General features: G+C 40.1%; 1 protein-coding gene and 1 pseudogene across 2 annotated transcripts in view; one reads left to right on the plus strand and one right to left on the minus strand.

The window, feature by feature from the left end:
• LOC147582951 (GTPase IMAP family member 7-like) overlaps positions 1–17289 on the minus strand; it is a 226695-nt gene that overhangs the window by 131224 nt on the left and 78182 nt on the right. The gene's annotated exons all lie outside the window — the stretch shown is intronic.
• LOC147582956 (GTPase IMAP family member 4 pseudogene) lies at positions 8393–9965 on the plus strand (annotated as a pseudogene).

The raw sequence follows: 17289 nt of genomic DNA on the forward strand, positions 1-17289 counted from the left end.
AAAGCTTGAACAGACCCATAACCAGCAAAGAAATTGAATCAGTTATCAAAAATCTCCCAACAAATAAGAGTCCAGGACCAGATGGCTTCCCAGGGGAGTTCTACCAGACGTTTAAAGCAGAGATAATACCTATCCTTCTCAAGCTATTCCAAGAAATAGAAAGGGAAGGAAAACTTCCAGACTCATTCTATGAAGCCAGTATTACTTTGATTCCTAAACCAGACAGACCCAGTAAAAAAAGAGAACTACAGGCCAATATCCCTGATGAATATGGATGCAAAAATTCTCAATAAGATACTAGCAAATTGAATTCAACAGCATATAAAAAGAATTATTCACCATGACCAAGTGGGATTCATTCCTGGGATGCAGGGCTGGTTCAACATTCGCAAATCAATCAACGTGATACATCACATTAACAAAAAAAAAAAAAAAGAGAAGAACCACATGATCCTGTCAATCGATGCAGAAAAGGCCTTTGACAAAATCCAGCACCCTTTCTTAATAAAAACCCTTGAGAAAGTTGGGATAGAAGGAACATACTTAAAGTTCATAAAAGCCATTTATGAAAAGCCCACAGCTAACATCATCCTCAATGGGGAAAATCTTTTATTTTACTTGAGGGCTGTTTTGTGACCTAGGATGTGATCTATTTTGGAGAATGTTCCATGTGCACTCAAAAAGAATTCTGCTGCTTTTGGATGAAAAGTTCTGGATATATCTGTCAAGTCCATCTGGTCCACTATATCATTCAAAGCCATTGTTTCTTCATTGATTTTTTTTGCCCAGACGATCTGTCCATTGTTGTAAGTGGAGAATTAAAGTTTCCTCCAATTACAGAATTTCTATGGATAAGATCACTTATGTTAGTGATTAACTGATTTATCTATTTGGGTGCAATCAAGTTGGGAGCATAAACATTTACAATTGTTAGCTCTTCTTGATGTATAGACCCTGTAATTATGATATATTGTCCTTCTTCATGTCTTGTTACAGCCTTTAGATTAATATCTAGTTCGTGTGATATAAGTATGGCTACCCCAGCTTTCTTTTGACTTCCAGTGGTATGATAGATGGTTCTCCATCCCCTCACTTTCAATCTGAGAGTGCCCTCAGGTCTAAAATGGACCTCTTGTAGACAGCATATAGATGGATCTTGGGGTTTTTTTAATCCATTCTGATATGTTATGTGTTTGATTGGGGCATTTAGTCCATTTACCTTCAGAATGATTATTGAAAGATATGGATTTAGTGTCATTGTGTTACCTGTAGGTTTCATGCTTGTGGTGATGTCTCTGGTCCTTTGTAGTCTTTGCAGCATTCCACTCACAGAGTCCCCGTAAGGATCTCTTGCAGAACTTGTTTAGTGTTCATGAATTCCTTCAGGTTTTGTTTTTCTGGAAAAGCCTTTATCTTTCCTTCTATCCTGAATGACAGCTTTGCTGGATAAAGGATTCTTGGCTGCATATTTTTCCTATTCAACACATTGAATATTTCCTGCCACTCCCTTCTTGCCTGCCAAGTTTCAGTGGATAGGTCTGCTACTACCCTTATGTGTCTACTCTTGTAGGTTAAGGCCCGTTTGTCCCTGGATGCTTTCAGAATTTTCTCCTTATCTTTGGATTTTTCCAGTTTCACTATGATATTCTGTGGAGATCTCTTCTTGTTAAATCTGAAAGGAGTTCTCTTTGTCTCCTGGATTTGGATGTCCATTTCCTTCCCCAGATAAGGGAAGTTCACAGCTATAATTTGTTCAAGTAAACCTTCTTCCCTTTTCTCTCTCTCTTCTCTTCTTGTTCTTCTGGAACTCTTATGATATGGATATTATTATGTTTCATTGAATCTCCTCGTTCTCTATTTCTCCCCTCAGGGTCTAGTATGTTCTTATCTCTCTTTTTCTTGGCTTCCTCATTTCCCATAATTTTATCTTCTATTTCACTTCATCTACCCTTTGTCTCCTTCATCCTTGCTGTCACTGCATCTAGTTTATTTTGCACCTCATTTACAGCATTTCTTAATTTGTTGTGACTATTTCTTAGTTTCTTGATCTCTGTGGCAGTAGATTCTCCTCTGTCTTCTATGCTTCTTTCAAGCCCAGTAATACTATTATTCTAAATTCTTGCTGAATTATATTGCTTATATCTGTTTTGAGCAATTCTCTAGCTGTCATTTCCTCCTGGAGTTTCTTTTGAGGAGAATTCTTCCGTTTCATCATTTTGCCTAGTTTTCTGTCCCTTATGTGTTTTAATAGCTTCTTATGGGTCTTGCTCCTGTGAGAACTATAATATTAAAACAGGGGGTCATAATGTTGTCCAGGGCCTGGCCCTTCAAGAGGTATTTTTGGCGTGTGTTTTGTGCTCTTTGTTGTTGAGACTCTGATTACTTTATCTCCCTATTCCTAGTGGTGGTTTGGACCTTCCACCAGGAGTGCTTTGATTTGTTTTTTGAAGTATCCCTGGAAAAAAAATTTATTAATGGTGGTGGTGGTGGTGTAAGAGGCCTTATCCCATACAAAGAGAGAAATGACAGGGGGAGGGAAAAGGAAAAGAAAAAAAAATTGACTAGAGATCAGAGAAACTTTATGGCTTAGTCCATAGAGAGAGAGAGAGAGAGAGAGAGAGAGAGAGAGAGGAAAATAAAGGAGATACAGAAGAGGCATAAAGAGAATAGATTAAAAATGTCTGCTTAAACAAACCAACAACCAGAATAACCAGCATAGAGAAGGGAAGAAATAAGAGGAAGAAGAAGAAAGATGAAAGATGAAAGAAGAAGAAGAAGAAGAAGAAGAAGAAGAAGAAGAAGAAGAAGAAATATATATGTATATATATACATAAAATAAAAATTGACCAAGAATCAAATCAGAGAATGAAAAACTACTGGACCAATATCTGATGGTGCCTTGTAACCAGTGCCTGTGCTGGTCTGGAGGAGGGACTGTCTGGTTCAGTCAGTGTTGAGTCTTGCTCTGTTAGACACACAGTTACCAGGTGCAGAGGGGCATGCTTTGGTGTGAGCAGGTCCACCTCCACTGTGGATCCATTGTCCGTTCCCTGAAGCCCCACCTTGTTGGTGATGGGGAGTAAAATGGTGACACCCCAGTCTCTCCTCCCCAGACCAGGCATCTTAGACCACTCTGTTCAGGTCGTCTTCACAATGCCAAAGGAGCACGAGTGGGCAGTCTGTTCTGCTCCAGGATCCTTGGTCTCCCAGGCAGTTGGCTGGGATTCAAACCCCAATGTCTTAAAGGATCCTGCTCCACGTGCCCCAGTTCTGGCACACTGTCACTCCAGGGTATGGTCACAAAGGGCCTCTGGGTGGCGGGGGGTCCTGCAGTGTCCTTTGTCCTTGGAATGGCTATTTGCCTTCTTCCCACAGCACTCAAGGGAGGGGATTGCTCTCTCCACCTGTGCCTGGGAGCTGGCTACAGAGCTTGGGCTGGCTCCCCTCCTCCCCAGGTACACAAAGAAGCCAGAGAAATCCCTGCAGTTAAAAATTGGTTCTTTCTCCATTTTTTCTGTTCCCCAACCCATGTTTTTTCTCTTGTCCAAATACAACCTTCCACTTCTGCAACCTCTCTTTCGCTTTCTTTTGTCTTTCTGCAGAAGGGGATCCCTCCCCTCCGTTCCTACGCTGTCTTTTTTTATCTCTCCCAGTTTGAAATCATGCATCTATGGCCCATCACATTGTCCCTATGGGCCCCTGGAGATGTTTCTGTCACTCTGTAGCCTGGATTCCTGGAATTTCAAGCCTTCTCGCCTCAATACTTCTGTGTTTGAGGGACGAGGGAACTTCAGATTCCCTTACTTCTCTGCCATGTTAACTCCTTCTGAAAATTTTTTCAAGTGTTTATTTATTTGTGTGTGAGAGAGAGAGCATGAGCAGGGGTGGGGCAGAGAGAGAGAGAGACACAGAATCTGAAGCAGTCTCCAGGCTCCAAACTGTCAGCACACAGCCCAACGTGGGGCTCAAATCCATGGACCTCGAGATCATGACCTGAGCTGAAGTCAGATGCTCAGCTGACTGAGTCACCCAGGCGCCCCACCCCTCAGTGAAATTGAGAGTGTGATTATTACACTAGATGATTTGAGTACATGAATGTGACCAATAGTGATTGGAAAGGTTTTTTGTTTAAGGCAGAACCTGTGTAAGGTTTCCTTCAGGTGGCACGGATGGAGCCAGTTTGAAGGGCCGATGGGAGGAAAGAATAAGTGTCTTCTCTCCCTGTCCTTGTGACATCCCTCTTATTTAATCACATAGTTGCACACAGGAGGACTTTGATGGAGAGGAGATTCCAGTAGAGAAGAACCCCAAGATCTTGCCGATCCTAATTCCTGTAACTGAGGTGTGTGTTTCCTATGAGTGTAGCACTGGGAATCCAGGTGACAGGCACTTTGCCTGTGCAGAGAACTGACAGGAAGTTCCACATCCCACCAGGGAGGGACATTTATGTGTAAATCACAGAGAATCTAGAGATTCAGAGAGGTGGAGTAGGGCCTCCAATATCTCAGGTGGGTCAGGGTCCCTCTGGGCCCTGGGCCTTACTTATTCAAGGTCAATCAGACCCAAGACTTGACCAGCTAAAAATCTGTGCCAAGGAGTGTCCACATCCCTGTGTCCGAGGAGAGGACAGGCGGTCAAGAGCACAGCAGCAAATGGATAAGATCTTTACATCTGTGTGGGTGACTTTGCCTGTAAGCTTGTGGCATGGCTGGGGCTAAATTTCTGAGTACACTTGGAGACAACAACTTGGCCTTTTAAGAGAGAATTTCATTTTGACAGTATCAATCTGGTAAATAGGGTGAGTGACCAAAGCATGCTACTGTTTGGAAGCAAAAAGAAGCTCCACATTAGAGACTTGTCTTCCATTGTCGCCTTTAACTCTGAAGACGACTCTGCTGAGGGAGTTTCAGAGACGTTGCGAGTGATGAGCCCTGAAGATGCATATTCCAGAGGCAGCGATCATTTGCCAAAGTGCTGTGCACATAGTCCATGAACAACACACAGAGTGCATTTGTAATCATTTGTGAATGTGGATGTGAGGTTGCATAATTTCTGGTATGTTTTTAAAACAGTGGTCTATCTATGTTTATTTTATTTTATTTATTTATTCTTGGCCTCGTCTATGTTTATGGACAAAAATACAAAATGGAATATCTGAGGCAATTGTTCTGAAGTTCTTTCTTCCTGTTAAGAAGTATCTTGGTTATCTGAAATTCTTCCTAAGTTGGACTGCATTCTCTGGGGTTTGGGGTCAACAATTACCATGTTGCAGAAGGTGGCATTGATGGTAAGAAAACCTTCTTCTTAAGGACCTGAAGCTCTGAATCTAGGTGTGGCCACTCAAATGTTCACATCAGGAACAGTTTGCTGTGCATATTGTGCAGAGCACATAAATGGTGCCTAAGGGACAGGGACAGGTAAGCGGTGCATGAAGAACTTTTGTGGCTGATGGATACATTCGCTATCTTGCTTGTTATGATGGTTTCACTGGTGTATACATACTTTAATTATGTCGAAAATGTTTGTATTTTCTATTTTAAATTGGACTGTCTTTGTATTAATGAATTTTCAGGGTTCTTGACACATTCTATTCTTTGCCAGATCTTTATCAAGTATATACACAAGTTCTTTCTTTATCTGATATGTGACTCACAAACATTTTATCCCAATTCGTAGATTGCTCTCTCTGCCCCTTCCTGCTCACACTCTCCATCTCTCCCTCTCTCTCTCTCTCTCAAAATAAATGACTAATTTTGAAAAATCATGTAAATCTACCACAACTGATCATCCTAATTGCATCCAATTGTACCAAAATGCTGCAGGCTTCCACTGCAGGGCTGGGTAGGGGGCATGGACCTTGCACCTCAGCCTTGTGTGCTGTGAGGTGCTTCCAACCCTATGTCACTGGAAGACAAAAACAGAAGGAGATGCAGCAGGAAATAGTTGTGGTGAAGACAAGAAAGAAGTGTGGCTGTGCACTGGTAAATTGACAACAACCGTGCTTGTTCTTGTGAGAAGGTTCTGGGAACCGGGCCAACGTCGATTGTAGACTACAGACTTCCTGGGGACTGAGCTGTGAGGTGCATAGGAATCATCCTTTCTTCTCTTTACTATGTCATTTCTAATAAAGTGTTACAGATATTTTTAAATTCATGAGAGGGAGGACATGGGTTGAAAAAAGGTGTCAAATTATAAAACAGAGACAAGAAATGCATAAAGAAGCAGACATTGTCAAAAGGCAAACTGCAAAACCTTTGAGGCTTTGAGCTCCCAAAGATGCAGAAATAGACTCAATCTGTGGATGAGAAAAGATACAAATTCATATCGTAACGGGGCGCGGACACAGGTAGGATGAGAGCTTGTAGCCAGTTTTAGATGATTGTAAATCATGTTGGGGCACCCGGGTGGCTCAGTGAGTTAGACGTCTTGATTTTAAATTTAAACTCTTGATTTTGGCCCAGGTGATGATCTGATGGGTTGTGAGTTCAAGCCCTGTGTTGGGCTCTGCACTGACAGCATGGAGACTGTTTGAGATTCTTTCTCTCCCTCTCTCTGCCCCTTCCTGCTCATGCTCTCCCTCTCTCTGTGTCAAAATAAATAAATAAACTTTAAAAAAATCATGTAAATCTACCATGATGGATTATCCTAAATGCATCCAGTTGTACTAAAATGCTGCAATTTTTCAGCTTTATTGAATTTTAATTTACATAAAATAAAATTCATCTCCTTTAAGTAGATTTAATCATCAATTGAAAAATACATCCAGCAAGTCTTGCTATTTCCCACTAGCCTATATATGTGCATGTTGTCATAACATATATTCATTTTAGTTTATCTTTTATCTTTTGATCCCTTCCCAGGTTTCACCAATCCCCTCAACCTGGGAACCATCAGCCTGTTCTCTGTAACTGTGAGCTTGTCTTGTTTTTTATTTTTTAGATTCCATATATAAGGGAAATGGTAGAGTACTTGTTTTTCTCTGTCTGACTTATTTCACTGGGCATAATTCCCTTGACATCCATCCATGCTGTTGCAACTGGCAAGATTTGGGGTTTTTTTAATGGATGACTAATATCCAATTGTGTATATATGACATGATTTCTCGGTCCATTTATCCATCAGTGGACACTTAGATTGTTTCCATATCCTGGCTATCGTAGATAATGCTGCAATAAACATGGGAATGCAGATAACTTTTCCAGTTAGTGTTTTTTCCTTGGGATAAATACCCAGAAATGGCATTACTGAATCATATGATCATTTTTTTAAAAAAGTTTTTAATAAAATTTTTAATACTTATTTACTTTTGAGTCAGAGAGAGACAGAGCTAGAGCAGGGGTTTGGTAGAGAAAGAGAGAGACACAGAATCCCAAGCAGGCACCAGGCTCTGAGATGTCAGCACAGAACCTGATTTGGTGCTCGAACTCATGAATTGTGATATCATGACCTGAGGCGAAGTTGGATGCTCAACTGACTGAGCCACGCAGGAGCCCCTCATTTTTTTTTAGAGAGAGATAGAAAGGGAGAGGGACAGAGGGAGAGAGATTAAGAGAGAGAGGGAGAGAGAGAGAATCTTAAGCAGACTCCATGCTCAGCGCGTAGTCTATGTGGGACTCAATCGCACGACTCTGGGATCATGACCAGAGCGAATATCAAGAGTCCAACACTCAATCAATTGAGCCACCCAGGTGCTCTTTTTCTTTCATTTTTTTTAGTATCAAGGGATTTTATAATAACTTTGGAGAAATGTCAGTAATTTATGACTATAATTCTGTAATGTCTTATTTTAGAATATAAAAACTTCACTGGATTCTAAGCTAAGCTTTTAAACTTTAAAGTTAACTTATATTGTTCTCTCTCATGTCACAACCCCTGACATGATGGTTGCACACACGAAATAGAAAAAGACACTTGGTCTTTCCACACAGGCATCCCTTTTGTACCCTACAAAGATGAGTTGGCTTGTGTAACCTGCCTGACTTCTTAATGGGGGAAGCAAAGTTCCATTCTGAATATAAATGGGGAGGGAGTCTTCCACTGAGATGCCCCAAAGACAGATTTTGTGTTACTTGCTGCATTGCTCTTATGAGGAATAGCTACCAGCAGCAGCAGCTCAGAATTCTCTTTGTAAACTACAATATTTTGTTTACCCTTCTGTAGGCTGCTTAGCTACAAAAAGTAAGAGTAAGAAGCTCCAGGAAATCCTGGAAAGTACTTGGGCATTCCCGAAGTATTGCAAGAGAACTTCAGGCTTTCTATAGACTTTGAATAGGCTTCTCTAGAAGGGCCTTCTATAGAGTTCCTGGGAGTGCAGCAGTCACTCATGGGAGGGAACCTTGGGGCACCAGAGGAGGGGTGTGTGTGAGGGGAAATGGGGACCCTATAGGGAAGCAGCTGGATTACCTCCTAATGCTGTGGATTTTGTTTCCTGATATCCCAGGGCTTAGAAACCAAGATGGCAGAGATTCACAGTTGAGACTTCTCTTAGTGGGTAAGACCGGAGCAGGGAAAAGTGCCATGGGCAACAGCACCCTTGGAGAGAAAGTATTTCCTTCTAGCATTGCCACAACATCTGCCACCAAGACCTGTAAGAAAGGGAGCAGCAGGTGGCAGGTAAGAGAAACTGTGTCGTGGATACACCAGGCATTTTTGACACTGAGGCACAGGATGCTGACACCTGCAAGAGTTTACTCGCTACATCTTCCTGACCTCCCCAGGACCTCACACCGTGCCCCTGATGGGACAGCTGGCCCCGTACATGCAGGAAGAGCACAAGGCCATGGAAAAGATTCAGTAAATATTTGGACTCAGAGCTGGGAGATACATAATTCTCTTTTTCACCTGGAAAGATGACTTGGATGGCATCAATTTCCATGATTACTTAGAGGAAGCACCCGAAGGCATCCAAGAGCTGGAGGGATAGTTCCGTGATCACTACTGCGTGTGCAAGAATGGTGCAACAGAAGCTGAGCAGGAGGCCGAGAGAAGCCAACTGCTGGCTCTGGTCTAGCGCATTGTGGCCTAGAATGAAGGACGATGCTACACTAAGAAGATGTACCAAAAGGCCAAAGAGGAGATTCAGAAACAAATCCAAGAGATGAAAGAATTTTATGGAGCACAGCTAGAGAGACAGAGAGTGCAGGTAAGAGAGGAGTTTGAAGAAAAAATCAGGAAGCTGGAGGATAAACTGGAGCGGCAGAAATGAAAGGAACAAATGGAGAGAGAATGGCAGGGAAAGAGGCTTTCTATGCCCTAAAGCAGCAGAACGCCAGATATGAAGGTGAGACTCATTGCAGGAAGCTTGAATTGATCATGGAAGCACTGCAGATAGTTTTTCCTGTTTTCTCTCACCTGTTTATGTAAGATTTACCTGAATGAAAAGATCTCCCTATTTCCTGCATATTTCCCGCTGGCCCTGCCCACTGTCTGCCACCCCCCCACCCAGCCCCCGCACCCCTGAACTCATTCACCAACCTTGGAGCACTCTCGCTTCTGTCTCTCAGACTCTCAGGACTAAGGGGTATAATCAGATTCACTGTTGGAGATTGGTAGATGTTTGATTGACTTAACAGGGGAGGGACGAATTCTCAATTAGTGGAACTCCAGAGTAGAAGGTATAAAGGTGACCCCAAACTTTGTCTATTTATCCCGAGAAAAATCTAGTTTCTTTCTCAATTGGTGGATCTTCTCCCTCTGTTGCTTCTACTCCCTTATTTTTCCTTTAGGACACAGTGATCACCTTCCCCCTATGATTTGTTAGAAAGATTTTTTCTTCGTGTTGGGTAATCTATCGGTGGAGATGTTTATAGAATTCTTTCCAGATGAATGGAAATTTATGTAGTAAGAGTTTTACAGAAGGATTCAAATTGTTCCTTATCAGCTGCCTACTGAAGGACAAAGGCTTGTTTGGAAAATAGACCTCTCAGAACTCAACTAAGTGAAATGCCAGCAAGAGCAGTTGAAAGACGGAGATTCAGCACAGAAGAGAACAACTGTTTGCTGTATTCAGATGTATGTATAGTAACTCTTTGACCTCAATGCAATATATTTGCTGAATAACCAGTTCTCTTCTTTTCATGTGAAACTAACTGTTGCCACTTCACCTCCATCACCTCAGACCTTCATTACTTACACCCCCTCCCAGTTGAATTGTTTGCTTGTTATTAAAATAAAAATTTTCTCTTCTCTCATATTTCTATAAAATTGGAGTCCACTCTTTCTTGGAAAATACCTTTGCTATTTTTTATTACTTAATTTAAAATTAGTTAATTATTTATTTTGAGAGAAAAAGAGAGAGAGCATGAACAGGGGAGAGGCAGAGAGAGAAAGAATTCCAAGCAGACTCCACACATCAGTGCAGAACCCGATACAGGGCTCAATCCTATGAACTGTGAGATCATGACCTGAGCCGAAACCAAGAGTCAGATGCTCAATGGACTGAGCCACTCAGGTGACCCCCTTTGTTATTTCTTCTAAGAACACTGAATTTTACTTTTTGGAAAAAGTTCAAGATGATTTTGGAGCTAGTTTTGGTTTACTCTCAGCACATCTCTCCTCCTTTTCCTTGGAAATTCCCAGCCACATACTCAACCCCTCTGCCAGTTAAACACTACCTTTTCCTTGGATTCATTAATTATTCCCTGATAGATATTATGTGTAACCAAGGCTTCAGAGACCTTTCTGGATTTCCTGGAGCAAAAATTGTCTTTAATATATGTATAACAATAAGGGGTGTCTCTACCCCTTTTCTACTTTTCTCCTGGGTACTTCTCACATTATCCATTCTAAGGTTTCCCAAAGTACATTTCCATGTTCTACCAATAAATCCCGGTGTAGACTGAACTTTTAATTAATCTCAAGCATTAGAGAATCACAACACAAAGAAGCTCACAATCCTTTTGGAAATAGTCACTTAAGAGAAGGGCCCAAGATGGCAGAGTTTTGGAAGTTTTCTGCTTCTCTCATCCCTGAATTTCAGGTAGATCAGCACCAAAGCATTTTTAACACCTAGGAAATGTATCTGAGGATTAACACAACAATCTTCATAACTTGAGCCACAGAACTTCACAGGTATGCAGCATGGAGAGGTGAACTGGTGGAGAGAGAAGGTTCAGTTGTTAGGGAACTATTTTTGCTTGTGGAAAGAGGATTGAGACAGCGGGGAGAGTACATGAAAAAATTCTCCCTGAAAGCAGCTGGAGAGAAAGAGAAAGAGTGGAAACACACATAAGGGACTGAACAAGAAAGAGAGAAAGGAGAAAGAAGAAAGTTCATTGCCACTCTATAAACAGGGGAGCACAGAGTTGGAAATTATACAGCTCAATGCCTGGTGGTGTTCTGGTGGGAAGGCAAATCCCCAGGAAGAGACAGCAAAGTCCAAGGGTGGGGGTCTCTGGCCACATGGGGAGTGGTGGTTCCCCAGTTAAGAGGACATTTGGTTTAGGTTATGCAGCTTCCCCACAGGCAAAGGTCCCAGCAGACCCTAGAGAACAGCCATTTGTTGGTGTTGAGCAAGGGTGTTAGGAGGCAGTGAAACCTGATGCCAGATGTGTGGTGTGATTTACCATAATCTCTTAGATGCTGCTGCTACAAGATTGCGTGAATTTTTTCTGGGAATGTTGGCACCTGGCCATAGTCTCTGGGCGTCAGCAGCAACATGGTCATGCGAATTTTCCTGGGGGCAAGGGCAGCCAGCACCCAAGCAAGTCTTGGCAAGACACTCCCTGAAGGGGTCAGAGTGGGTCCAAGCCACAGGACCCTCAGAAATGAGGGTTTTGGAATCACAGCCTCATCTGAGAGAAATTTCAGAAGGGAGGTACCACCTGGCAGGCTGATGACTTGGTTCTGGATAGTGTAGAGGCAGGGAGTGGACAGAAGCCAGGGACAAAGGAGGGGTGCATGATTGCCAGTCAGTGAGAGCACAGAGTTCTGATGCTAGAGACTGGGTAGGTAGGTGATACCATTTACACCTCTCCCACCCATGTGCATTCATGGATACAGGCGCCATAGTGATCTACCCCAGTAATCTAAGCAGTGCCATCTAGTGTAAACAGAGCCATCACACCAAGCCCTATCCAACTGTGCCAACCAAGCTCTAGAGGAACATGAGTCTCTCCATCACCTTAGTTTACAGACTATAGGTTTCTCCATAGTTTGACTTCTAGTGGAAACTGGATATAATTTCATTCATATTTCATTCTGTTCGCTAGTCCATCCATTCATTCTTTTTTCTTCTTCTTTTCTTATACTTGAATATAGAAAGAGAAAAAATTTATTTTTATTTTCTGATTTTATAAAAAATATTTTTCTTTAAATTATATCTACTGTATTTTTTTACTTTCTTGTAAAATTTTTTATTCCATTTTACTTTCAGCATTTCACTCTATTCTATTTTATTGTATTCGTTTTTTTAATTATCAAACATTTTCTTTTTATTCCCTTTTCCCCCCTTTCTTTCCCTTTTTTCTCTATTCTATCGAGTTTCTTTCAACAACCAGACCAGAACACACCTAGGACTAGCATCTTTTATTTCATTTTTTTTGTGTTGTTTTAAATTTTTAACTTTTAATCTTTATTTTTTTATTATTTCTTTTTCATCCAAAATGAAGAAATAAAGGAATTCACTCCAAAAGAAAGAACAGGAGGAAATGCTTCAGACAAATAAGCAAAATGTTTCCACCAGAATTTAGAGTCTGGATAATATAAATATTATCTGGGATTGAAAAAGCATACAATCCCTTTCCATGGAGATTAAAAAAAAAAAAAGTAAAATTTGTCAGCACAAAATTAAAAATGCTAGAACTGAAATGCAATCTCAAATGGATGCCAAGGTGGCAAGGATGGATGAAGCAGAGCAGCGAATTAATGATGCAGAGAACAAACCTATGGAGAATAATGATTCAGGAAAAAAAGAGGGAACCTAAGGCAAAAGAGCATGATATAAGATTTAGAGAACTCAGTGACTCATTAAAAAGGAATCGCATCTGAATAATAGGGGTCCCAGGAAATGGAGATAAAACAGAGAAGAAAGTTTATGTAAGGAAATGATAGCAGAAAACTTTTCTACCCTGAGGAAAGACACAGACATCAAAATCCAGGAAACACAGAGAACTCCCATTAGATTCAACAAAAACCAACTATCAACAAGTCGCTTCATAGTCAATTTCACAAAATAAACAGACAAGAAAAGAATTATGAAAGCAGTAAGGGAAAAAGTCCTTAACCTACAAGGGAAGCCAGATCAGGTTCTCAGCAGATCTATCAGAAATTGGCAGGCCAGAAAGGATGGCACGATATACTCAAAGTGCTGAATTGGAAAAATATGCAGCTGAAAATTCGTTATCCAGCAAGGTTGTCATTCAAATTAGAAGGAGAGATAAAGAGTTTCCCAGACAAAGGAAAACTAAAGAAGTTTGTGACCAATAACCAGCCTAGAAAAAAAATTTTGAGGAGGACTCTCTCAGGGAAGAAAAGATGAACCAAGACAAAAAAAGACCAAAAGCAATAAAGACTAGAAAGGACCATAGAAATCCACCAGAGACTCAAACTCTACAGGCAACACAATGGTAATAAATTCATATCTTTCAGTACTCACTCTAAATGTCGATGGACTAAATGCTGCAATCAAAAGACATTGGGTAACAGAATCGGTAAGAAAACAAGATCCATCTGTTGGCTGTTTACAAGAGACCCATTTTAGACTGAAAGACACTTTCAGATTGAAAGTAAAGGGATGAAGAAATCATGCTAATGGTCGCCAAAAGAAAGTCAGAGTAGCCATACTTAGACAATTTAGATTTTAAAATAAAGACTATAACAAGAGATAAGGAAAGGCATTATATTTTAATTAAGGGGTCTATCCACCAAGAAGACCTAACAATTGTAAACGTTTATGACCCAACATGTAAGAACCTAAATATATAAATCAATAAATCACAAACATAAACTCATTGACAATAATACCATAATAGTAGGGGACTTCAACACCCCACTTACAACAATGGACAGATCATTTAAGTAGAAAATTAACAAGGAAACAATGGCTTTGGATGACCCATTGGACCAGATACACTTAACAAATATATTCAGAACATTTCATCATAAAGCAGCATTCTTCTCAAGTGCACATGGAACAATCTCCAGAATAAATCACATAGTGGGACACAGCAAGTACAAAAATATCAAGATCATATCACATATGATCACATATTTTCAGACCACAGCACTATGAAACTCAAAATCAACCACAAGGAAAAATTTGGAAAGACAACACATAGTTGGAGAGTAAAGAACATCCTACTAAAGAATGAATGGGATAACCGAGAAGTTAAAGAGAAAAATTAAAAAGTACATGGAAGCCAATGAAAATGATAACACTGCAGCCCAGATCCTCTGGGGTGCAACAAAGGCAATCATAAGGGGAGAATATAGCAATCCAGGCCTTCTTAATGGAGGAAGAAAGGTCTCAGAAACACAACCTAACCTTACACCATAAAATACCCAGGAATAAACCTAACCAAAGAGGTAAAAATCTATACACAGAAAGCTTATGAAAGACATTGAAGAAGACACACAAAAAAAGAAAAATATTGCATGCTCATGGATTGGAAGAACAAATATTATTAAAATGTCGATACTACCCAAAGCAATCTACATATCCAATGCAATCTCTATCAAAATAACACCAGAATTCTTCACAGAGCTTATAATATTATATATAACATTAAACAGAGCTAGAACAAACAATCCTAAAATTTTATGGAACCAGAAAAGACCTCGAGTAGCCAAAACAATCCTGAAAAAGAAAACCAAAGCTGGAGACATCACTACTGCAGCCTTCAAGATGTATTGCAAAGCATTGATCACCATGACAGTATGGTACTGGCACAGAAACAGACCCTTATATCAGTGGAACAGAATAGAGGACCCAGAAATGGACCCATAAACATATGGCCAACTAGAATATGGCAGAAAAGAATATCCAATGGAATTAAGATAGTCTCTTCAGCAAACGGTGTTCGGAAAACTGGACATGCAGAAGAATGAATCTGGACCTCTTTCTTTCTTTCTTTCTTTCTTTCTTTCTTTCTTTCTTTCTTTTTAAATTTTTTTAATGTTTATTTATTTTTGACAGAGAGAGACAGAGAGCATGAGCAGGGAGGGGCAGAGAGAGAGGGAGACACAGAATCTGAAACAGGCTCCAGGCTCTGAGCTGTCAGCACAGAGCCCGACACGGGACTCAAACTCACAGACCACTAGATCATGACCTGAGCCGAAGTAGGACACTCAACCGACTGAGCCACCCAGTTGCCCCTCATCTGGACCACTTTCTTATACCATACACAAAATAAACTCAAAATGGATGAAAGACCTAAACATAAGACAGGAAGCCATCAAAATCCTAGAGGAGAAAGCAGGAAAAACCTCTTTGATCCTGGTCACAGGAACTTCCTACTCAACATGTCTCAGCAAAACTAAAAGGCAATTGATGGAATGGGAGAAGATATTTGCAAATGACATCTCAAATAAAGGGTTAGATTCCAAAATCTATAAAGAACTTATCAAACTCAACACCCCAAAAAAAACAAATAATCCAGTGAAGAAATGGGCAAAAGACATGACTAGACGCTTTTCAAAAAACACGTCCAGATAGCTAACAGACACATGAAAAAATGCTGAACATCACTCATCATCAGGGAAATACAAATCAAAATCACAATGAGATACCACCTCACACTGGTCACACTGGCTAAAATTAACAACTCAGGCAATGACAGATGTTGGCGAGGATGTGGAGAAAGGGGAACACTTTGGCACTGCTGGTGGGAATGCAAACTGGTGCAGCCACTCTGGAAAACAGTATGGAGGTTCCTCAAAATACTAAAAATGAACTCAATAAAAATTAAAAATATGACTTATAATGAAAGGATTAATAGTAGAAACAGAAAAACTGATGACTCATTTGTTGGAATTATCATTTAAGGACTTTACAATAACAATTATAAATGTGTTAACGATTTATATAAAAATAAATATAATGGGTTAAGGATCTCAGGAGAGAAATATAATCTGTAAAATAGAATTAAATCTGGAACTAGAAAATAAAGTATCTAAAATTTAAAAAAGAACATCTTAAATGCATGGACCTACAAGCATATGGGACATTGATGAAAGGATCTGAAAACTTGAAGACAGGTTAAGAGAAATTATTGAAACTGAAGCACAAAAAGTAAAGAAAATATTGAAAAAAAAAAACAAATGAATGTGGCACTCATGGTCAGTGGAATAATAATAAGCACTCTAGTATTCTCAATTCGAACCCAAGAAGGAAGAAAATATTGAAAAAAAACCCCAAATGAATGTAGTGCTCATGTCAATGGACTAATAATAACTACTCTCATATATTCAGTTTGAACCCAAGAATAGAAGAATGAAAACTTGAGTGCATAATGAGCACAAATTAAAAAAAAACTGATGAAAAACCTTAACTTTGAAATCCAAAAATCATGATCAACCTTAAGGAGGAAATACAAAGAGAGACAACTCAGGCACTTTATAGTAAAACTACTGAAAAACCAAAGAAAACAAAAAATTTTTAATCAACCAGAGGAGGGGAAAAGACATATATAGGGGACCAATATAAGAATGACAGCTGCTTTCTTATCAGAAAGAATGTGAGCCAGAAAACATTGGAATATGTTTGAAAAGCTGAAGAGAAAGAAAAGATCAGCCTAGACTTCTTTATTCAGCAAAACTCTCTCTCAAGCATAAAGATTAAAAAAATACATTTGAAGACAATGAAAACCAGAATTTGTCTCACTAGGGCTTGCGTAAACAAAATGTTAAATAAATTCTTCAGGCCAAAACAGAATGATGCTAGAAAAAACTTGGATCAACAGGAAAGAACAAAGTTTCCTGGAAATTTAAAATATGAAGGAAATATGAAAAGGCTACTATTTTGATGATTGCTTAGTTTCTTAAAAATGAAACAGACTAAGGATGCCTGGGTGGCTCAGTTGGTTAAGCATCCAACTCTTGGTTTTGGCTCAGGTCATGATCTCACAGTTCGTGAGTTCAGCCATGAGTTGGCCTCTGTGCTGACAGCTTGGAGCTTGGAGCTTGCTTCAGATTCTGTGTCTCCCTCTCTGCCCCTCCCCCACTCACGTTCTCTCTCTCTCTCTCTCTCTCTCTCAAAAAATAAAATGAACATTAAAAAAAATGAAATACCCTGAGAACAGCATTGCCCATTTGTCTCCCAGGGCAGAAGGCAGGCAGAGTCCTTGATAAATA

The sequence above is a fragment of the Puma concolor genome, chromosome A2 (assembly GCF_028749965.1).
Source record: "Puma concolor isolate L17-30 chromosome A2, mPumCon1.1.hap2, whole genome shotgun sequence".
NCBI classification, from domain to species: domain Eukaryota; kingdom Metazoa; phylum Chordata; class Mammalia; order Carnivora; family Felidae; genus Puma; species Puma concolor.